This window comes from Cherax quadricarinatus, chromosome 49 (genome assembly GCF_038502225.1).
Source record: "Cherax quadricarinatus isolate ZL_2023a chromosome 49, ASM3850222v1, whole genome shotgun sequence".
Taxonomy (NCBI): domain Eukaryota; kingdom Metazoa; phylum Arthropoda; class Malacostraca; order Decapoda; family Parastacidae; genus Cherax; species Cherax quadricarinatus.
This window is the reverse complement of record NC_091340.1, coordinates 5,289,521-5,314,649: the sequence shown is the minus strand read 5'-3', so window position 1 is coordinate 5,314,649 and position 25,129 is coordinate 5,289,521. Positions and strand designations below refer to the sequence as shown.

The 25,129-nt window shown below is 42.7% G+C and overlaps 1 long non-coding RNA gene across 1 annotated transcript; it reads left to right on the top strand.

Moving 5' to 3' along the window:
* Nucleotides 1-24,185, top strand: LOC138854103 (uncharacterized). The gene is made up of 3 exons (XR_011393307.1): nucleotides 1-126; nucleotides 667-835; nucleotides 21,817-24,185. It is a non-coding gene; the product is annotated as an uncharacterized lncRNA (long non-coding RNA).
* The last annotated feature ends 944 nt before the right edge of the window (nucleotides 24,186-25,129 follow it).

Sequence of the window (25,129 nt, the reverse complement as noted above, 5' to 3'; positions counted from 1 at the left end):
ACAGTGACCAACCTCAAAGGCACTAAAGGTCAGTTGAAATTCAGTGATCGTACAGGAGAGATGTGTTGCTCCTTCCACCCCCGCCGGCTTTACCGCTTCCTTATCCTTTTAATACACCTAAATAACGTAAGTATTGTCTGGTGACGTATTTGTCAGTGTAATAGCAGAGTTGAGCTGCAGCTCCTGGTCCCCACCACCAGTTTGGTTACCAAATTATTATTTTGTCTTAATTTTCTTTGGGGTCTGATGTCTTAGAGGGGGGCGGGGGTGATTGACCTTAGTGGAGGGGTTTTGATGCGAGGAACTGGAGCTACACCCCTTCCTCTGATCAAACAATAACTCTCACACTAGACGTTACATAACCCATAATGGTGTATCCAGTTCTGGGCTATTTTTTTTCCATTATTGAAAAATAACTTTGTGAAGGTCTCTTGATCCAAGAAACTTGAGCCTTGTGATCCAGATATAGACTTTCATGTAAACAAATTGTTAGTCATCAGGTTTATGTGAAAGAAATATTTATTAAAGAAAAAGATAGCATGACTCTGTTAAACATTAATGGTATATCAGTCAGGCAGTAATGTTACCAGTTTATATTACATGGTAATGTTTACCTATAACTGTGTGTAATGTTCATGGTTATATTGTGAATGTGTTTTGTTTCAGGTGTGGTAACTGAGAATTGCTGTGCCTGGCTGTGTCTGCTGCAACATTGATCAACACGGCAACTTTGACCAGTCTGAGGAGTGTTGTGCCTGGCTGTGTCTGCTGCAACATTGATCAACACAGCAACTTTGACCAGTCTAAGGATTGGAAACAACCATACTAGTAAATGGTATGACCCATAACATTTAGTGTTATATGGAGATGCAGCAGTTGGAGACGTCGTTAGAGGTGGGCAGGGCCCACTTGTAAGGTGTTTCCAGGTTATAAGTCCACTAAAGTTTGGTTACTGAAGCAGATAGTAATTGTATTAGGTAGGAAGGTGGTGGGGAGAGTATAGGAAAGATTGTAAGCAATTGATATCAAAAGTAGCTTCGTGGCGGGGGCGTTGATCCCCGGAATAACCTCCAGGTAACCTCCAGGTGGCAAGTATTAGCTTATCTCCCGACCAGAGAAGAAATCTCTGGCTAGGAAATAATGGGGAATCTATTTCATAGGTTACCTTGAATGGGATGGAAATAAAAATTAAAGAAATGGGTTGTAAAGCTTAGAACTGATGACTGATTAGATTTTAGGAAGTTTTAGTTAGTGTAATTATTATGCAGTCTATACCCATCCTGCAAGATTGTAGGAAGCAGAGATGAAATGTGTAAGTGATACATCATGGCTCATTTGGTAGTGGCGTCAACTGAAGAACCGAGATTTGATCCCAGGCACAAGTGGGCATGTTCCCTTATATCCATTGGCACTGCTCACATGAAGGAGGAACACTGCAGCAGGCCTACTGCCCCTGAGCAGGCCTACTGGTAGGGGTCGCATCCTGGGGGAGTATACCCTAATAATGTCATTGATGTCATCCTGACTTGATTGTGTAATTCTGTGTTAATCTACCATAATTATACTGAGATAGTTTAGTGTGGTGAGGGTAATGGTAGAAGTCTTGATGCCGGGTGTAAGGAAAGACATATCCATTATTAAGACATAAGAAAGGAGCACTGAAGCAGGCCTATTGGCCCATGTTAGGCAGGTCCAACTCTCAACCACTCATTTGTCTAACCTATTTTTAAAACTACACAGCCAAAGTTTTAGCTTAACATGACGGGATAAATGTTCCCTAGGGAGAATATATTATAGCCGGAAAAATCAATAACAGTTCATCAGAAATGTGGAATTAACCAAATCTTCCTATTTTCAGGAGGGTTGTAGAGGCCTGGCCAAGTAATTTTACGCTTTGAGGTCTGAAAAATATTTTTAGTATTAGAGCGTCTTGGGGGGGGGGAGCATTTTTAAAATTGGGTTATACAGTAAATATTTAGAGACTGCAGACTGATCGTACCTAGACCCCCTTTGATCTTACCTAGACCCCCCTTTGATCTTACCTAGACCCCCCTTTGATCTTACCTAGACCCCCCCCTTTGATCTTACCTAGACCCCCCTTGATCTTACCTAGACCCCCCTTTGATCTTACCTAGACCCCCCTTTGATCTTACCTAGACCCCCCTTTGATATTACCTAGACCCCCCTTTGATCTTACCTAGACCCCCCTTTGATCTTACCTAGACCCCCCCTTTGATCTTACCTAGACCCCCCTTTGATCTTACCTAGACCCCCCCTTTGATCTTACCTAGACCCCCCTTTGATCTCACCTAGAACCCCTTGATCTTACCTCTACCTCCCTTCACCCCCCCCCCTTGCGCCGTCATTGCTCTGCAAATTAGTAAGGCCTATATCTGGAGTATGCTACATAGTTGTGGTGTATATATAACACTTTGTAGGTCTACAATTATTTAGTTTCTATCAAAATGACATAGAATTAGGTGGTGTTAAGTAGGATAGGTAAGGTATAGAACTGGAGAATCTGCTATATGCATTATGAATGCATATAGCAGGGGAGAGTAATCTCCCCCGAAGGCATAGATTACGTAGAACTGTGGGCCTTGGAACCCACCAACGACCTTCAGTAGCTGTGTGGAATCTGTTATTTTACATGGTTTCAGTGGGGATGTTGGTGGGTTTCGGGCTTTGGGTAGTGGTTGCGGTGGGTGTTCTACGTATTTTATGTCTTTGGCCAAACTGTGCAAAGTTTAAAAAATACTGAAATTGTGTAAACTCTATGAATCATCATTTTGGGAAATTTAAGCGGCGTTCAGGTTCCTATGAATATAAAAGTATTCACCTTCAGAATTGCAATTGATTTGATAGTTTGTAAGCAGTGAAGTGTAACGCTTCTGGCAGCAGACGTTAATGATGAAAATAATGAAAACCTGTGATCTGAAATGAAGTGTTAGTCGGCACAAAGGATTTACTAACATCTGATGCTGATGAGTGTAGTTAGGGTGGGGGGGGGTGATTTAGATTGGTATTAGTGAGAATAGGATTATTAACCCTGCTGGGTTAGACACAAAAATAGTGGGGGGAGGGCTTGAATGTAGTGGTCCTCAGGTTGTGCCTAGGATGCCAGCCATAACTGGCAGGTAAGGTAGGTTATGAATTCAGGCTAGCATAGTAGTGTGTGTTAGGAAACTGGTATACGGCAGGCCTTCAAATGCTTAGGCTAAGAATCAACACTGTTGGTTATCTAGTGTGCTATGAGGGACGTGGAAGTGTAGGGGAAATATAATGTCTTAGGCTCGTTAACTACCTTCATGTTAAATTTGGATGCCCTTTGTACTAGTGAAGGTATCTTGATACAAGCAGTTGTAAGTACCCTCCCCTTAGGCAATCAGGTTTGATCCGACATTCCCCAAGCTGTATATAACCCTTATGGGTGATATATTTAGTTATTGGAAATTTTATTTGGGTAAATGTGCACGTATGTAAAATTGCTTGAATGGGGTGGGGGACAGGTCGATGAAAGTCAATCAGATTTGATTCAGAGGATAGTAGTGCAAGTTGACATAATTATGTGTGTCTAATAAGGGATACTAGGAGTAGGTTTGGCTAGGTTTTAATGTATGTTACGGAGTTAAACAAGTTGGAGGGTAAATTGCCGCGGAATCCTGACAAACAAGACTGAATAGTGGAGACAAGAGGTGATCATAATAGCTTGTGTTAGAAGACTTGTGTACGCGGAAGAGTTTGCAGTGAAGATAATGTTGTACATGACTGTATTGTCAGGAAGCTAAGTGTTGCGACGCTGGGCAAACACAATGTCATTAATTAAAATATTTAAATCATACCACAAACTACTAATGATGGCAGTATTGAGGCTATACGCCTCATTACTACTATTATTAGTAGGGTTGTGGTAGGTTTTTTTTTTTTTTATTCTCCCCGAGCTTAAAGCTCCCGAATTGTGTGAATGTTGTCCTCCTGCTGACAAATACAGCAGTTGAGGCTAATCTCAAAGTTATTTCCTTTTTCTAATTTCTTTTGTGTTTCTTGAACATTGCTGTGATAGAGACTTTATTACATTTTAATTAACGATCTTAAGTTTATCGAATCTTGTTGGTTGAAGATATTCCGTGTTGTGGGCAGCTGGTGTGTGGTGAAGGTCATGTTGTGGGCAGCTGCAAATCTTCAGGTCATGTTGTGGGCAGCTGCAAATCTTCAGGTCACGTTGTGGGCAGCTGCAAATCTTCAGGTCACGTTGTGGGCAGCTGCAAATCTTCAGAGATGTCATCACCAGCAGCAACACACCAAAACAATGTCTGCAAAGATAAAAATATAGACATTACTAGATTATTCATGAACCTCAGTAAGCAATAGTTTGAAAGTCTTAGTATGTATTTAGAATGCTTCAAAATTTTGTAGAAAGAAAAATTGCTAAAATATTTTTAAAGCTGATCTGTCAAAAATTACCATTAAATTGGAGTAAACAAAGTTCCTTAAATTACCACAAGTTGATGGAACTGGAAGAGCTGGAGGTGTGGTGGATGGCAGAGGAGTGACTAGTGGCGCCACTATTTTTGCCCTCCATGGTTAAATGGCGCCATTGACCTGGAGGAGGGGGGGGGGATGACGTCAGTGGTTGTTTGTGGGGAGGGGGAAGGTCGTTAGGGAAAGGGTCGGGGGTTGGTTGCTGGTGGAGGGGTTTGGGGGTGAGTAGTTGTTACTGGTGGGAGGGTGATGGGGAGGGGGTAGGAGGGATGGTTGTTACTTGGTAATTACTAAGGGACTAACACAGTCTTGTTACTGTGTGTTAACGTGGCTTAAACCTTGGTATTTGAAACGCCCTGGACACTTAGCCCAAAGACACTCGTTTTCCACATATTCGTAATTCTAATGAACAATGTCCATGGACTCGTGTTGAAAACCGTCTCCTTGATGTTTGGTTTACGAATTTGACTTCTCTTGTGGGTTTAGCGCTTAGTTTTGATCAGGGCCGGATTTAGACCTTGGGGGGCCCAGGGTTACTTTAGGTTTGGGGGGGCCCTCAACATGGAAATTAAATTGAATTACTAATAATTAACTAAAATGGATGATAAACAGCAGTTTTCGAAAAAAAAGCTAGATTTCGAAGATTTTGATTTTATTTTTCTCAATTTTATTGGCTTTAAGAATGACTATAATTTTCAATTTGTAATATATTCCATCTACACTATATAATTACCGATGTGTATTTATATATATCTTTGGTATCACGTTTTCGGTATCTATCTATATGGTGGCAGTTGACCGAAAGGAAACGTGCTTTTTTCTGACAGAAAACCACAAGGCTGAGTCTGAATCACATGGTGGCGCTTCACTGTCCGTCTACACAAGTATCTGTGGAATGTGGTTGTGGTGATTCATCATCATTACTATCTTGATCTGGTATGTTCTTTTTATTTTCTGCAGATGTATCTGGTAATGCAGGTGGGTCCTCGGAAGAATCATCATCTGGTAGTGGTACTGGTTCTTCATTAGTAGCTTCTATGTTGTTCACTACGGAAGCAGAGAAAAGTTCTGTAAGGCGTTTTGTCTTTGTCAAGATGGCAGCATTTCTTTCGCTTGATTCTTTGGAAATCTTTCTTTTCTGAGCTCCTGACAACTGTATTTTCCGTGGCATACTGGGTCTTCTGAAAAAGCAAATATTCATATTTTTTGACATTTAATGACAATGTAGTTAATACACACACACACACACACACACACACACACACACACACACACACACACACACATATATATATATATATATATATATATATATATATATATATATATATATATTGTGTGTGTGTGTAAGATGTAATTGCAAAATGATGACATATTGCTAACCTCTGAGCAACACTCAGATCTAAAACATGGACACCACTGCCCCATACCATTGCTTAGCACTAAAAGTGGTCGACGGACACACACACATACATAGCCCCAGGCCACCAGTTGACTCATTGGTCATTGACCTCTACACTGACACTAACCAGAAATAGCCCTTCTGAGGTCGACAAAGCCAATCAAAGCCATACATGCATACCTCACACAGACACAGGTGTGCACACGTGCCTGTGCACCCTGGTCACCTCTGACCTCATGGTCTGGTCATTTACCTCTTTAAGAGGGGCTCCTTGAAGTGGCAAAGAGGCTATTGGTCTGAGGAATTGAACCTGTTGGTCTTCTTCCTCCAGCCCAACCTAATTACCCCTCAATCCTCCCTTCCCTCACCTCTAACCACCCTCCCCTTGTTTCTTGTTCCGTTTGTAACCTCCGGGGCCCTCCCCTCAGGCATTACAGTTTCTAGGTAGGGAGTGGCATGCTGGGGTTCGTCCCACTCCGTGGGGTCCCTCGCGGGTGGTGTGGCTTGCCGTGGAATCTGAATTGTTTGAAAGTGCCCTGCTCCCTTTCCGGATTTCTGGGAAGTGGGCGGGGAGGGGGCCCTTCGGGTGATGGGTGCATTTCCGGAAGCTGCCTGTTGGTTCTGGGAGGTAGCAGCTGAAGGAGGTATGCTTTGTGGTGGGTTTCCGACTGCTCTTTCTTTTGTCCGCCGAGGTAGCTCGGTAGATGTGAGGCTGCTATCCTGGAGTGCTGGTTTACTGGCGTGAAGGGCAGGATATGGCACGGGTTCGATGCTGCATCTTCACTACCAGTGGGCTCGAGGCCCTCTTGGATAAGGGGAGGAGCTTTTGGCCCCTCCATGCCTCCTAGTGGCTGTCCCTCATTTTTTTTCTTTCCTCCTTTCTTTTTTTCTTAAGATAACAAGCAAGGAGATACCACAGAAGAAGCACCTTTATTATGGAGTCTGCCCAGTAAAACCCTTCCTCCTCCCAGACACCTTTTTGATCCCACACCCTGTTCCGACCCGGCTTCATTATCGGACCATTCTCTCAACTCTTCTCATACCCCTGTACCTTCTGCTGGTGACGCTTCATCAACTGCTTCAGGTGTTGCAGTGTCGCCCATTTCTGTTCATGCCGCTGCTTCTAGCACGTCTTTCACAATGCAGCTGGCTTCCCCGAATACAGTGCGACGGTTTTTGGATCGCCCACTTACCTCAGGTCAGACCGCCTGCGGTACTACTACTAAACGTCCAAGGCAACCTACTGACGACAGTTCATCGATGATCGCTAAGAAACGACCTACATGACACTACCTTTGCATGCCGGGCTAATAGGTAAGCAATGGACAAAATTCTTTTCTTTACAAACGACATCTCAAACTGATTATCGTTCTGATCATGGAATTGGTAAAAAACTTTTATGGCACGTTAACCAAAATATGTTCTTCCACGCTCTTCAAAGCGGTGCATGTGTTGTAACAGTACAGAATTCAGAGCAAGCTCATGCTCTCTCCCTCATGACTTCCATAGATAACATACCAGTCACCGTTCATAAGCACGCTACTCTTAATTTTTGAAGTGGTAGTTATCCTGGAAACCTCGCATTACCTCTCTGAAGGCAACTTGTCACAGCCGGCTGAACCTTCTTAAAACCCTTGCTCATCTTTCCTGGGGAGCTGATTATAGAACTCTCCTTCGCCTACATTCGGCCCTAATTTTATCGAAACTCGATTATGGTGACCGGATCTATTCGGCAGTTTCTCCTGCTACTCTCTCTTGCCTTAATCCCATCCATCACCAGGGATTATGTTTATGCCTCGGTGCTTTTCGCTCTTCACCTGTTGTGTGTCTCTATGCAGAAGCGAATATTCCATCCTTATCCGATCTCTGTGATGCTCATTGCCTTCGCTATTATTAGGTAAGACACACATGCAACAGTTAGGTATCTTTATTTCGAAACGTTTCGCCTACACAGTAGGCTTCTTCAGTCGAGTACAGAAAAGCTGATAGAAGGGACGTGAAGACGATGTAATCAGTCTATCACCCTTGAAGTTTTGAGGTGATCAGTCCCTCAGTCTGGAGAAAAGTACCGTTCCATAGTCTGAAACAATAAGGAGTTGAAGTGACAGGATGGAGCCTTATATACCGCCAGGAGGTGAGATGTAGGCCACTAGTAGAGTTAAGAATGTAGTCGTTGGGAGGTCATGTCCCTCTCAAATCCAGCCATTCTCACTAGTAGAAGTTGTCCAAGTTGTTTTCTGTTCTGTACCAAGGTACCATTGTGTTGCAGTGTCTGGCAGAGTGAATATTAAAATGGTATAAAATGCCGACAGGTTGTTAGGTAAGACACATGCATGTGTGTCTTACCTAACAACCTGTCGGTATTTTATACCATTTTAATATTCACTTCGCTATTATGTTCGCTCTCACGATCTCTGCAATCCTTCCATATATAGAATAGTCACTGATGTTAGACATTATTTGTTCGTCGCCCGTTTACTCCATCCCTTTTCTCTTCGCCTACATTCGCTCTTGTCTTCCCTTCAGTTACCACCTTTCTATGTTCATGTTGCATCTCACTTTTTCCTACCCCCTTGCGAAGTTCCAGCTGTTCGTGTCTGTTCTTTCTCACTGCCATGCGCGAAAGCCCAACTGCCTACGGTAGCTTCCCGCTCTCTTTTTCTTGACCCCTTCTGCTTTCATTCTCATGCCATTGCAGTGTACACAGATGGTTCTAAGTCTTCTGATGGCGTTGGATTCGCAGCAGAGTTTCCGGACAGTGTCATGGGAGGGCATTTTTTATCCTCGGCTAGCATTTTTACTGCTGAATTGTATGCCATTCTTGCAGCACTTATCCTTATTACATTTATGCCTGCGTCACCATTTGTGGTTGTTTCAGACTTCCTTAGTGCTTTACAGGCTATACGAAAATTTGATGCACCTCACCCCCTAGTTCTCCGTATCCAACCTTGGTTATGCTGTATCTCTACCAAGCACAAAGATATTGTTTTTTGTTGGGTCCCTGGTCATGTTGATGTACAGGGCAATGAACAGGCAGACAATGCTGTGCAGTCAGCAGTACATGACCTCCCAGTTTCATATAGAGGTGTTCCATTCATGGACTATTTTGCTATGCACCCCCACACTCGTTGGCAACAACGTTGGTCTGATCTGCCCTATAACAAACTTTATTCTATTAAGCCGGATATAGGTTACTGGCCATCTTGTCATCAGTGTCGAGGTTAGACTACTCTCTCCTGTCTTCGCATCGGCCACACTCGTCTTACTCACGGGTATCTCATGGACAGGCGCCTTGCTCCTCTCCGAGAGAATTGTCAGGTTCCAGTATCTGTTAGCCACATTCTGTTGGACTGCCCACTCTATCAACGATCGCAGAATTTACCTCCAACGTCGTCTCCACTCTGCTGCTCTTTCTTTACCTTCCCTTCTTGCTGATGGACCCTCCTTTAATCCAGACACTCTCATTGACTTTTTGACAACAACTGATTTACTCTACAAGCTCTGATGATAACTTTAGTAATCCCCTCAGTCCTTTCTACCTCAATCTCTTGCTACCCTCTACCCCTGCAATATCCACTGCCCTGCTGTACTCCATAACCTACTAATCTTGCTACCCGATACCCTCGCATCCTTCCCTGCCATGCAGCGCTGCAAAACCCTTGTGGTTTAGTGCTTCTTTTTGATGATAATACTCCTAGAATTGGAGTCCACGCTTTCCATTTGCCGGCCGTCGGCAACTGGACCTGATGATATCCACATCGGTATGCTACATTATCTCTATTCAACGGCCCTTCCCGTTCTTTTACGTCTTTTCAATCTTATTTGGGAGCGAGGGGTTCTCCCTCAACAATGGAAATCGGCTATTGTACTACCGTTTCGCAAACCAGGTGCCTCGGGGTTTGACACCTTTCTCTATCCTCCCATTGCCCTGACCAGTGTGGCCTGCAAGGTGATGGAACGATTGGTAAATAGACATCTGATGTGGTTCTTAGAGACTCGCAAAGGCCTTTCCCCTTGCCAATATGGCTTTTGCAAAGGCCGCTCTACTTGAGAGCCCTTGCTCCACTTAGATACATATATTCGAAATGCCTTTGCTAACAACCACTCTGTCCTAGCGGTCTTTTTTGATCTAGAGAAAGCATATAACACCACTTGGAGGTGCAACATTCTTGCCCAAGTCCACTCCTTAGGCCTCCGCAGTAATCTGCCAAACTTCATACCTGGAGTGTACCTGGAGAGAGTTCCAAGGGTCAATGCTCCCGCGGCCCGGTCTATGACCAGGCTTCATGGTGGACCAGGGTCTGATCAACCAGGCTGTTACTGCTGGCCGCACGTAATCCCACGTATGAACCACAACTCGGCTGGTCAGGTATTGACTTTAGGTACCTGTCCAGTGTCTGCTTGAAGACAGCCAGAGGTCTATTGGTAATCAACCTTATGTATGCTGGGAGGCAGTTGAGCAGTCTTGGGCCTCTGACACTTACTTATCGTGCTAGTGGCACCCCTGCTTTTCATTGGGGAGGATGTTGCACCATCTACCGAGTCTTTTGCTTTTGTAGGAAGTGATTTTCGTGTGTAAGTTTGGTGCTAGTCCCTCTAGGATTTTCCAGGTGTATATAACTATGTATCTCTCCCTCCTGCGTTCTAGGGAATACAGGTTTAAAAACGTCAAGCGTTCCCAGTAATTGAGGTGGTTTTTCACAGTTATGCGCGCCGTCAAGGTTCTCTGCACATTTTCTAGGTCAGCAATTTCACCTGCCTTGAAAGGTGCTGTCTGTGTGCAGCAATATTCCAGCCTAGATAGAACAAGCGACCTGAAGAGTGTCATCATGGGCTTGGCCTCCCTAGTTTTGAATATTCTCATTATCCATCCTGTCATTTTTCTAGCAGATGCGATTGATACAATGTTATGGTCCTTGAAGGTGAGGTCCTCTGACATGATCACTCCCAGGTCTTTGACATTAGTTTTTCGCTCTATTGTGTGGTTGGAATGTTTTATACTCCAATGAAATTTTAATTTCCTCACGTTTTCCATATCGGAGTAATTGAAATTTCTCATCATTGAACTTCATATTGTCTTCTGCAGCCCATTTAAAGATTTGGTTGATGCCTGCCTGGAGTCTTGCAGTGTCTTCAATGGAGGACACTGTCATGCAAATTCCTGTGTCGTCTGCAAAGGAAGATACTGCGTTGTGGTTTATATCCCTGTCTATGTCCGATACGAGGATGAGGAACAAGATGGGGGCAAGTACTGTGCCTTGTGAAACAACTTTTCACCGTAGCCGCCTCAGACTTTATTGACTACTACTGTGTGTTCTATTTGTTAGGAAATTGTATATCCATCTACCGACTTTTCCTGTTATTCCTTTATCACGCGTTTTGTACGCTATTAGACCATGGTCACACTTGTCAATGGCTTTTGCAAAATCTGTGTATATTATATCTGCATTCTGTTTGTCTTCTAGAGCATCCAGGACTTTGTCGTAATGGTCCAGTAGTTGGGACAGACAGAAGCGACCTGCTCTAAACCCATGCTGCCCTGGGTTTTATGACTGATGGGTATCTAGAGGCGGGGGTCTTTTTTTCCTGGCACTAATATCTGTCTTGTTGGAGTGGAAGCCATCGATTGTGATTCCACTTCAGAAATGATTGGAGTTGGTGTACGATTTCTGTCATTTCCTGCCAGTTTTTTTTTTCCTTTCTGGCGCTAAAAAAAACCTCTGGAGTGGCTGTGGTTACCCAGGTTGTCCCATGGTCTGGATGTTGTGTGTCGTCTTGTACCCTTTAGGTGGCGTGCCTGGCAATATAAGTTATAGCACTGTCTTTCCTGAACTGAGGAGTGACACATTTCAGGGTGGAAAAGCTTACAGGGAGGGAGGTTGCATTTTCTTGTTGTCATATGGGCACGGCATTTTCTGGGGTGGTCAAAGTTGCACGTCCCTTCTGTTTTTCCATGTGTGCCATGCCTGCAGATACCAAGTGCATAGTATTTGCATAGACCTGGTTTCTGTTTGCTTTGTTTTTTTTTTTTTTGGTGACTGCATTCCCTACTGGTGTGTGTTTTCCTGTCTCATTTCTATCTTCAGTACTGATGCTAACAATGAAGCCTTCATCAGTTATTTCTGGTAGTTTTTCTTCACTATTTCTCGGGGCATCCCGTTGTTTACTATCTCTTGTGGTACTGCTAGTTTGTAACATTGGTTTTTGGATGTCCTTGTCCACACCTGTTTCCCCACTAGAGCTCCTGTGTCCCTCCAGGCCACCGTCATTTATTTCTCTGTTCTTAGTTTGTGTACCAGGACAGCATTTGTACCAGGGGCGATAGCATCATCTGGCCCAGATTTTTGTTTTATTTTCCCAACTGTTATAGAATGCTGTCATGTTTTTTTTTATGAAGGTCGTTTGCATGTTATCTTTTATTATCAATGTGATTTTATTCCACAGTTTTGGGTATGACAGTTTGGTCATACCCAAAAACATTTCCCTGGTTTAATATCTCTTGTAGGTGATTCCTGAATACCTGCACAAAGTGCGTGGCTCCACTCACCACAGAATTTGCATGTAATCCATGCAGAAGCCCATTTGTTTGTTTAGTTGCAGACTACACAGGATTTCATGATGTGATTTTATTGGTTGTTTTACTGTATATTCTATTAATAGCTTCCTTAAAGTGGAGATCTGTCTATTTGTATTGTATGTTTTATTTATTATTTTTTTATTATCACACTGGCCGATTCCCACCAAGGCAGGGTGGCCCGAAAAAGAAAAACTTTCACCTTCATTCACTCCATCACTGTCTTGCCAGAAGGGTGCTTTACACTACAGTTTTTAAACTGCAACATTAACACCCCTCCTTCAGAGTGCAGGCACTGTACTTCCCATCTCCAGGACTCAAGTCCGGCCTGCCGGTTTCCCTGAATCCCTTCATAAATGTTACTTTGCTCACACTCCAACAGCACGTCAAGTATTAAAAACCATTTGTCTCCATTCACTCCTATCAAACACGCTCACGCATGCCTGCTGGAAGTCCAAGCCCCTCGCACACAAAACCTCCTTTACCCCCTCCCTCCAACCCTTCCTAGGCCGACCCCTACCCCGCCTTCCTTCCACTACAGACTGATACACTCTTGAAGTTATTCTGTTTCGCTCCATTCTCTCTACATGTCCGAACCACCTCAACAACCCTTCCTCAGCCCTCTGGACAACAGTTTTGGTAATCCCGCACCTCCTCCTAACTTCCAAACTACGAATTCTCTGCATTATATTCATACCACACATTGCCCTCAGACATGACATCTCCACTGCCTCCAGCCTTCTCCTCGCTGCAACATTCATCACCCATGCTTCACACCCATATAAGAGCGTTGGTAAAAATATACTCTCATACATTCCCCTCTTTGCCTCCAAGGACAAAGTTCTCTGTCTCCACAGACTCCTAAGTGCACCACTCACTCTTTTTCCCTCATCAATTCTATGATTCACCTCATCTTTCATAGACCCATCCGCTGACACGTCCACTCCCAAATATCTGAATACGTTCACCTCCTCCATACTCTCTCCCTCCAATCTGATATTCAATCTTTCATCACCTAATCTTTTTGTTATCCTCATAACCTTACTCTTTCCTGTATTCACCTTTAATTTTCTTCTTTTGCACACCCTACCAAATTCATCCACCAATCTCTGCAGCTTCTCTTCAGAATCTCCCAAGAGCACAGTGTCATCAGCAAAGAGCAGCTGTGACAACTCCCACCCTGTGTGTGATTCTTTATCTTTTAACTCCACGCCTCTTGCCAAGACCCTCGCATTTACTTCTCTTACAACCCCATCTATAAATATATTAAACAACCACGGTGACATCACACATCCTTGTCTAAGGCCTACTTTTACTGGGAAAAAATTTCCCTCTTTTCTACATACTCTAACTTGAGCCTCACTATCCTCGTAAAAACTCTTCACTGCTTTCAGTAACCTACCTCCTACACCATACACTTGCAACATCTGCCACATTGCCCCCCTATCCACCCTGTCATACGCCTTTTCCAAATCCATAAATGCCACAAAGACCTCTTTAGCCTTATCTAAATACTGTTCACTTATATGTTTCACTGTAAACACCTGGTCCACACACCCCCTACCTTTCCTAAAGCCTCCTTGTTCATCTGCTATCCTATTCTCCGTCTTACTCTTAATTCTTTCAATTATAACTCTACCATACACTTTACCAGGTACACTCAACAGACTTATCCCCCTATAATTTTTGCACTCTCTTTTATCCCCTTTGCCTTTATACAAAGGAACTATGCATGCTCTCTGCCAATCCCTAGGTACCTTACCCTCTTCCATACATTTATTAAATAATTGCACCAACCACTCCAAAACTATATCCCCACCTGCTTTTAACATTTCTATCTTTATCCCATCAATCCCGGCTGCCTTACCCCCTTTCATTTTACCTACTGCCTCACGAACTTCCCCCACACTCACAACTGGCTCTTCCTCACTCCTACAAGATGTTATTCCTCCTTGCCCTATACACGAAATCACAGCTTCCCTATCTTCATCAACATTTAACAATTCCTCAAAATATTCCCTCCATCTTCCCAATACCTCTAACTCTCCATTTAATAACTCTCCTCTCCTATTTTTAACTGACAAATCCATTTGTTCTCTAGGCTTCCTTAACTTGTTAATCTCACTCCAAAACTTTTTCTTATTTTCAACAAAATTTGTTGATAACAGCTCACCCACTCTCTCATTTGCTCTCTTTTTACATTGCTTCACCACTCTCTTAACCTCTCTCTTTTTCTCCATATACTCTTCCCTCCTTGCATCACTTCTACTTTGTAAAAACTTCTCATATGCTAACTTTTTCTCCCTTACTACTCTCTTTACATCATCATTCCACCAATCGCTCCTCTTCCCTCCTGCACCCACTTTCCTGTAACCACAAACTTCTGCTGAACACTCTAACACAACATTTTTAAACCTACCCCATTCCTCTTCGACCCCATTGCCTATGCTCTCATTAGCCCATCTATCCTCCAATAGCTGTTTATATCTTACCCTAACTGCCTCCTCTTTTAGTTTATAAACCTTCACCTCTCTCTTCCCTGATGCTTCTATTCTCCTTGTATCCCATCTACCTTTTACTCTCAGTGTAGCTACAACTAGAAAGTGATCTGATATATCTGTGGCCCCTCGATAAACATGTACATCCTGAAGTCTACTCAACAGTCTTTTATCTACCAATACATAATCCAACAAACTACTGTCATTTCGCCCTACATCATATCGTGTATACTTATTTATCCTCTTTTTCTTAAAATATGTATTACCTATAACTAAACCCCTTTCTATACAAAGTTCAATCAAAGGGCTCCCATTATCATTTACACCTGGCACCCCAAACTTACCTACCACACCCTCTCTAAAAGTTTCTCCTACTTTAGCATTCAGGTCCCCTACCACAATTACTCTCTCACTTGGTTCAAAGGCTCCTATACATTCACTTAACATCTCCCAAAATCTCTCTCTCTCCTCTGCATTCCTCTCTTCTCCAGGTGCATACACGCTTATTATGACCCACTTCTCGCATCCAACCTTTACTTTAATCCACATAATTCTCGAATTTACACATTCATATTCTCTTTTCTCCTTCCATAACTGATCATTTAACATTACTGCTACCCCTTCCTTTGCTCTAACTCTCTCAGATACTCCAGATTTAATCCCATTTATTTCCCCCCACTGAAACTCTCCTACCCCCTTCAGCTTTGTTTCGCTTAGAGCCAGGACATCCAACTTCTTTTCATTCATAACATCAGCAATCATCTGTTTCTTGTCATCCGCACTACATCCACGCACATTTAAACAACCCAGTTTTATAAAGTTTTTCTTCTTCTCTTTTTTAGTAAATGTATACAGGAGAAGGGGTTACTAGCCCATTGCTCCCGGCATTTTAGTCGCCTCATACGACACGCATGGCTTACGGAGGAAAGATTCTTTTCCACTTCCCCATGGACAATAGAAGAAATAAAAAAGAACAAGAGCTATTTAGAATAAGGAGAAAAACCTAGATGTATGTATATATATATATGCATGTGCGTGTCTGTGAAGTGTGACCAAAGTGTAAGTAGGAGTAGCAAGATATCCCTGTTATCTAGCGTGTTTATGAGACAGAAAAAGAAAACCAGCAATCCTACCATCATGCAAAACAGTTACAGGTTTTTGTTTCACAGTCATCTGGCAGGACGGTAGTACTTCCCTGGGTGGTTGCTGTCTACCAACCTTTGTTCACTTATTTCTTGGATGAATCCAGACGAATCCGGTTAGTGGCTCACTGTATATTTTTTTTTTACTAAGTAGATCTGTCTATTTGTATTGTATCTATTTGTTGTAGTTAGTGTTTGGCTGTTTGATAAGGGAGCGTTAAACCCCGGCAACTTCATCACTGCTTTCTTGTCCTATAAACATTTTTGGGTCCGAGGGAATCCCACAAAGTTGTCCTCAGCACTACTGTTTTTCTCTTAGCTGATTGTCGACTAGTAGCAGCCTCCCTTTAGATTGTGATAGACAATCTCTCATGGCTTTAAATTTTCTAGTACGAAAACCCGCTTCATTACCTTCACTAGACGTCCGCTTATCCCAGATTCTCCATTGTACTTACACGGTTTGCGTATTCCGGCATGTGATATGGTCAAGTTTCTTGGCCTGCTCTTTGATCGCCGGCTGACGTGGAGACCTCACATTTCTTCTTTAAAGGCAACTTGCCATTATCGGCTAAATCTCCTTAAGGTTCTCGCATATCGTTCATGGGGAGCAGATCGTCGCACTCTCCTCCGTTTGCAGTCCATCCTAGTCTTGTCCATGCTAAATTATGGTGACCAAGTCTATTCTGCGGCCTCTACCGCAACTCTAAGTTAGATCCCCTTCATCACCAAGGTCTCCGTCTGTGCCTTTGTGTCTTTCGTTCATTCACTGTTGAAAGCCTCTATGCAGAGGCGAATGTTCCTTCCCTGGCTGATCGTCGTAATGCTCATTGTCTTCGCTATTTTGTCCTCGCTCCTGATCTTTGTGTTCCTTCCACGTATAAGTTAGTCTCAGACTTTAGTAGGAACCCACTGTTTGTTCGCCTCCCCTGCCTACTCCGACCGTTTTCTCGTCGCCTTCACTCACTCCTATCTTCTTTCCAGTTGTACCCCTTGTAAGTTCATTTCACCTCTCCCTTTTCCCTTCCCCCTTGGGAAGTTCTGACAGTTCATGTCTTCCCTCCCCCCCCACTACCGTGCGCCAAAGCTTTCATACATATGCCTACTACTCGCTCTCTCTTTCTCGAGCACTTCGGGTCACATGCTCATGCCATTGCTGTGTATACAGATGGTTCTAAATCTACTGATGGTGTTGGGTTCGTGGCAGTTTTCCCTGGTAACGTTGTCCGAAGCCACTTGTTGGACTCTGCTAGTGTTTTTTCCTGCAGAGTTGTATGCCATCCTCACAGTGCTTCTTCGTATTACATATGTCTCCTTCGACGTTCGTGATCATTTCGGATTCCCTCAGTGCTTTACAATCCATTAAACAATTCGACTCCCCTCATCCATTAGTCCTCCGTATTCAACAATGGTTGCACCGCGTGGTTAGCAAGAATAAAGATGTTATTTTCTGTTGGGTCCCTGGTCATGTTGGTGTGCAGGGCAATGAGCAGGCAGATGCTGCTGCACGGTTAGCGGTGCATGATCTCCCGGTTTCTTATAGGGGTATTCCGTACATGGACTATTTTCCAGTCATCTCTGCCCATCGCTGCCATTGGCAACAACGGTGGTCAATTGGTCAACGGTGGTCAATAACAAATTGTGTTCTATTAAACCGCTTTTAGGTTTGTGGCCATCTTCCTGTTCCACTCTGTGAGGCTTGTCAGGTCCCTATTTCGGTTCTGCACTTCCAGCGAGCTCGCAGGATTTACCTCCAACGACGCCGATGCCCTATCACTCTTACTTTATCTTCTCTACTTGCAGACGACCCCCACCTTTGACTCCCAAGCATCTTTTTTTTTTTTTTTTTTTTTTTAATTTTTTATCAACAGCTGCCTAATTACACAGTTTGACACACAGCACTTAGCGTCCCTTCCATCCTTTTTCTTCCCTTACCTCTGATCCCCTCTCCACCTAGCTGATTATAACCTTGTCGGTTTAGCTCTTTCTCATGATGATGATGATGATGATGATGATGATGATGATGATTTATTTCTAAACTGATTCTAACCAGAAATAGTTAAGCCAAGTTATTCAAAGAGAGAGGGGGTAGGGGCACCCTTCCTATTTTCTGATCCTGGAGTTTACCCCCTACACACACTTTATTTGTTAATTCCTTTTATTAATTAAACTAATTTTATTATTACATTTTGTTATAAAGGAAGTCCTTTGTCTGGGGGCCCGGGGCAGTTGTCCCCTTATAAATCTGGCCCAAGGTACCGTGGCTCCATCTCCTTGCCTGTTCCAACTTGCGGTGTTGCAGCCAATCAGGTGCGTGTGACCTCCCTACCGCTGTTTCTTTAATAAATGCTGGGATCACGGTTGTCTGGGACTGGGAATACTTTATTACTGTTAAATTTACAAGCTAAGCTCTAACAGTTTACGTCAGTTCATTTTAAAGTCTGGCTCTATCAAAGGTACACCACAAACCATACCACGGGCGGGATTGAACCCGCGGCTAACGTGGCTAACGCGACGGTCTGGAGTTTTGAGACTGACCGCGGGTTCAATCCCGCCCGTGGTATGGTTTGTTTGCAATCGTGTCATTACGATTTCGTGAGTCATGTTGACGGCAGTGAGGGGACTTGAGCTAGAGTTCGTCACGGCCACACTAGCTGGAGATTCGTCTGTAAAAACTTGCATTTGTGGTCACAGTGGTGCCTATGCTAACCTTCCTATGGTGTAGAAATATACCTAGTTAGACGAATCTTATTGTGGCTAGCTGGCGCAGCGGCTAACGCGACGGTCTGGAGTTTTGAGACTCTGACCGCGGGTTCAATCCCGCCCGTGGTATGGTTTGTTAGCAATCGTGTCATTACGATTTCGTGAGTCATAAAGGTACACCACCACCACTTCTCCACCCCTGAGAGAAGGTGTCTTATGACGGTGAGGGGCTTTTGATCTGAGGATCTTTGCCCATCTTCCCTTTCCTCGGATCGAACCTCCTTTCCCAGGCACAGTATGACCCCTACAGATTTAACGCTTCCCCTTGATTATAGTAATAATAGCCACCATCTCCCAGGTTGCCACCCACAAGAGTAGACAGCTGAGGCTGAAAGATTTCAACACTATGATACCCGTCATCCGTGATGCAGTATTATGGTTGCATTCATGGGAAGCCCTAAACCGAAAGGGTCATGCAACGCTTGGAGAATAGGAGGCAATCGGGGTCGATCCAAGGAAAATGAGGACAGGTCGTCTTTCCATCATCAACAGCCGCCTCACCGGCATCGAGACACTCCAGAGAGCCAGTGATGTAATATGGAGAAACATGGCTACCTGCTGTTCCCACTATATATATATCGTGTAGAATAGGGAAGACGCTCACTGCTGATGTAGCCTATTTTGTTAAGAGTAATACCCAAGTACCTATTTACTGTTGGGTGAACAGGGGCTGCACAGGCCCAGGATCCCTTCAAAGGAAGGTAACGCCTTGAATGCCGGTGGAGGGTTAGATTCTTCCTTGAATCGATTATTATAATCATGGGGGAGTGCTAAACCCGTAGGATTATACAGCACAAGTGGGGGGGTGGGGGTGGAAGGAAGGTATTCAGACTCAATTCAGGGAACCGGAGTACAGATCCAATTCCCTAGACCAAGAGCCCCTCGCCAGCGTCAAGGAACCTCCCTTGAAGGGTTCCTTGAATCGAACCTGACTGACTCCCACTGCACAGACGCCGTATGACTCCTACGGGTTTAGCGCTTCCCTACGCTGTGATAATCTATCGCGATGATTCATGGGCGAAGAGTGAAGCCTAATGTACATCGCCTCACAATCCGTTATCTAATCCAACATATCTTTAAACTTCAGGATACTCAAAAGATACAAACGAAGGAAAACATTACAAAAATTATATTTTGAAAATCTTAGAGGGTTTATCACTGGTTGTCTATCATATATATATATATATATATATATATATATATATATATATATATATATATATATATATATATATATATATATATATATATATGACTTTCTACTTTATTTCATCTAATTACATAAATATGTTTTAAATATTTATTGTGGTATATTATTAATATATTTGACATTCAGTACCTCTTTATTTATGAAAAACGCAGAAATTACCAGTTCTTCGTGGTTTTTCAGTTACAAAATAAATACACAAATTCGTGTAAATATAATTATGAATCATCAGCACGCAAACATTTTTATGTACCAAACATTATATAAATAAATAACCTTCTGTCTACCATATTTACTGTAGAGTAAATGATAGCTGTAAATTAGACAGAGACAGACAGACACAGACAGAGAGATAGCTAGCTTCACACACTGACACTGCTCTCTCAATTGTTTAATGGTCAACTTCTAAGCAGTAAATTTGGCAGTAGCACCGCCACGATATTATTATTTCCATATTTATGTAAATCAGTACTGATTATCTATTGAGGCAAATAATTCTCTACATTCGATGACTCTACCGATTAAACTACTCGATTATATCAAACAATTACCCATCGGGGCGAGTAAGTGAAAAAGGCATATAAGAATGTTTTGATTCAAGGTATATCAACCTCCCATTGCCCGGAAGTTTATGACCCTCACAGGTTTATCGCTTTTGCAAAACACATACTAATAAATAACATATTACCTAAATTGTTATTACCCTTAACTAGGCACCAGGAATAAATTCATATACAAGTTTAGCGACAAATGGATAACAAAGCGTGTTAGTTACCATTTTGTCCTAGGCACATGTCGATTAGACACTAGGCCTGTTGTATATACGTGTGTGTGTGTGTGTGTGTGTGTGTGTGTGTGTGTGTGTGTGTGTGTGTGTGTGTGTGTGTGTGTGTGTGTGTGTGTGTGTGTGTCTGTCTGTGTGTGTGTCTGTGTGTGTGTCTGTGTGTGTGTCTGCGTGTGTGTGTGTCTGCGTGTGTGTGTGTCTGCGTGTGTGTGTGTGTGTGTGTGGTTGTGTGTGTGGGTGGTGTGTGTGTACTCGCCTAGTTGAGGTTGCAGGGGTCGAGTCCAAGCTCTTGGCCCCGCCTCTTCACTGATCGCTACTAGGTCACTCTCCCTGACCCGTGAGCTTTATCATACCTCTGCTTAAAGCTGTGTATGGATTCTGCCTCCACTACATCGCTTCCCAAACTATTCCACTTCCTGACTACTCTGTGGCTGAAGAAATACTTCCTAACATCCCTGTGATTCATCTGTGTCTTCAGCTTCCAACTGTCCCCTTGTTGCTGTGTCCCATCTCTGGAACATCCTGTGTGTGTGTGTGTGTGTGTGTGTAAAACAACACGTGTTTCATGTTCATTATTCTATACAAAATTTCACATCTCCGAACAACACACAAGCTTCTGTAAAAATGCTATTATAACTGAATCTTGTAATGTATTTATTACTGATACTAAATTTTATAAACAATATCATCATTACACATAATAATTTGTACAACATTTAGGTAGGAACCGAGTCTGACAAACTGAACAGAATATACATTGGTATTTCGGGTAGAGCTTATTATGTAATTATCTTTAAGTACATCACACTGCACAGAAACCTTTTACCAACACTTAAATACTTTTGCAGATCGAGTTTTTTTCTTATACAACGATATTGTGGTCAGGATATAACATCCAGGAGCATTGCCATGTTTTCTTGTACACGACCCACAACTGGCTAATAACCCTTCACTTGTTGCTTTTCAGTTGAGCTTCACTGGCTTGAGACCGAGGGAGAGTAACACCAGTCAGTCAATCATCATGCAGAGAGAGAGAAAATTGTTGTGTATGTAGTTAGCAGAAACTGGCGTGTCACTATTGCCTGGTACAGCTGGCAATATTTATTTCAGTCAAGACAGAAGAAAGTACAGTACAACGGGAAAACTCGAAATTTGTATACACCAAAAAATCAATATGTCTGGGTACGTAAATTAAGTTGTGTATCATGTGTATACACCAAGAGGTGTATCTCTGTACATATATAGTGAAAGTTTATCATAAATTATTTCTAGGGATTAAAGTATTATTGATAGTGTACACGTGAAATGCTTCCTTAATGACTCGTGTACTCAAGAGATCAACATAAACGGGTTTAGCGCTCCACATTGAATGTAATATTTCAATCTAACAAACTGAGCTTAAACTTGTTTATTCTCGATATCTTTTGCTGTAGCAATGCCATATATGTCCATGGTTGGCAAGTGGTGGTGTCGCTACTAACAGTTGTCTTTTTCTGCACCTTAAACTTTGCTCTGGTCTCTTCTTAAGTAAGTTCAATATTGTTCTCGATTGAGCCGCCTACAAAGCTTGGATTCCTTGCACACACACAAGCAATAGTCAGCTCCTCACTTCCTAAAGAGTACGTCCCATTGTCTCTTTTCCAGATGGGCATGCTATATTTGACAGCTTCACACCTGTAGCCCTCTTGAGAGCACTGGGAGTGCTCGCAGATGCACTGTGCTTCTAATACTTCCTTTGGGTAATATTTTATAATTCCATGTATTTCCCTCACCACGTACCGTGTTGGACACTCACCGATCATAGAGGATCTGTGAAGCCACGTCGGCCTGCGACGCGGGTCTTCAGTGAAATTATTTTCATGAGCGACTCTAAATTCGGAACAATTAACACCTTCATGTAATTTAGAGGTGGTGTCGATGATAGGCCTAGGTACGTTCACGTAATTGTTCTGAATACTGTCGCTCACCTCTTGTGTAGTTACGTTATGTTTGAAGACCCTCTTGACCAGAGATTTCATAAGGTAACCTTTCCTTTGGTGCCTCTGGTGGAGGAGGTAGCGGACCTGCGAAGAAAAGGCCTCTGAGTTGCCCGCAGTTGTTATAAGGACGAGTCCCACCAGAAGCATAGCTAAGAGCAGACTGCAGCGTGAGGATGCCATGGCAGGAGAATGACAGGGAAGTGGCGCCTCACATCCCCGCTACCGTCATTATATATGGAGCGCCGCTCCTCCACACCCACACATTTTATTTAATATTAAATTTTAATTTTCTAGTGCTCATCAGATTTTGTTATTATTTTTCATTAATACTCCCATGGGCGTCATACAGCGCCTAGGTGAATAGGAGGCAATCAATTTCGTTCCAAGGAAAGGAAAGGACATCTTCAATTCCTTGCATTAAGAGTCCCTCACCAACATCAAGAAACCTCTCTTGAAGTGCTTATGTTCTAATAATCTGAGGACTCTTGAGAGGAAATGAGCTGCAGCTCCTCTGCTGCTTGAGGGAAGTGAAGTGCAACTACTATGCCTCTTGCATGCTTGAAGTAAAGAGGGCTGGGTTTATGGGATGCCACTAATACACGTTTTGAACCTCTCAGCAACCCAAACAAACTAGTTATGGTCCAATGACCCCAATGGAAATAAGTCAGCACTGGGTTATCCTAGGCTAATTTCTAAGTACATCGTAAAAGTCTGAGCTTGTATAGAAGACCTAAATAAAAACTTAATCTTTAACTCCACGAAGGACGTGTGATAGAAGAGGGTAGAGATACGTGCTACATTTCCCTTGACGTGTAAATTATTTTATATTATTAATACCACCAATCGCATCTTTAGTTTAATATATACCCCATACCTAATCTGTGGGCGGTAGTCAAAAGATTACAGAGGTACATAATGGGTCCAGGGACTGGGCCCCAAAGTTTTGATAGCTGAACAAGGTACAAAGGTAATGAACTCACAAGTTAAAAAGGTAATGAATCATGTAAATAAATTTACTTTACTTACGTTTATACATGGCTACAATCATGAACAAATTATAGAGTAATGAGCAATTCACACGTCCACACCCGGTCACAACTGTAATGAGTTATTGGTGCAAATATTAATTGTTGGGTCTCACACATAAATAGGTTAGACATCGTGACCTGTTTTCTATTTTTTTTCTTCTTCACCTGATATGCATTGTCCACATCTCTCTTAGATTTTTTTTAGATTTTGCCACCGAAGTGGCTAGTTTATTGTGCACCCCATATCCATCCTGTGGACGGTAGCGCGAGAGCATATGGATACACAAAAGGCCTAGGAACTAGGCCCCAAAGGGTTAACAGGAATACATATGGATTTATATCTACATATCTATAGTTCACTTATCTGTTACAAGCAAATTTAGGAAATTTGCTTAGTATATTTGGTATCTTATTTTCATTAATAAGATATCTTGACATGTCACATAGGTTATTATACTGTCTGTCTCTGTATTCCTCAATAAATGGACAATTAAGCACATAGTGTTCAAGAGAGTGACCATATGCCTGATCACATAATTTACATTTAGTTTGATCATCATCTGTGTGTCTCCCAAACTGCCAGAAGTACTTGTAACCAAGCCTAAGCCTGGCCACTACAACATCAGTCAGTCTGTTCACATTGCAAGTTGCTCCATAAACATACTTATCTACGTTCATGTTATCATAGTGGGTTATAGATCTACTCAGGCTTCTAACTGCATTCCTATAACAATCATTTTCATTATTTACTTCTCTCCTAATATTATTCCTGATGCTAGACACAGTTATACCAAAGTTATATTCTACATTCTCCTTCTCGATACTCTTCTTGGCTAACATATCAACTTTATCATGAAGGAGTAATCCAATGTGTGATGGGATCCATAGCAATTGTACATTAATTCCTTTGTCCCTAATTTTTGAGTATCTATACCTGGCTTCCCCAATGAGCATGTTGTTGGAGTCATTATATGAGCCAAGAGCCTTCAATGATGACATAGAATCAGTAATGATGATAGAGTCAAGCTCAGTGTCATAGGTTAGCTTTAGCACCATTAGGATTGCAAACAATTCAGTTTGCAGTGTAGACGCCCAGTTGTTAATTCTTATGCCTAACTCAACAAATTTATTATCGTTCTTAACTAGGGAGGTGGCAACAAGAGCAGATGCAGCCCTGCCAGAAGACTCCTGTTTAGATCCATCAGTGTATATAACTTGTGATAACTTGTTACTACCAGCTAGGTGAGAAATTTCTTCTTGAGCAGTTGCTCTA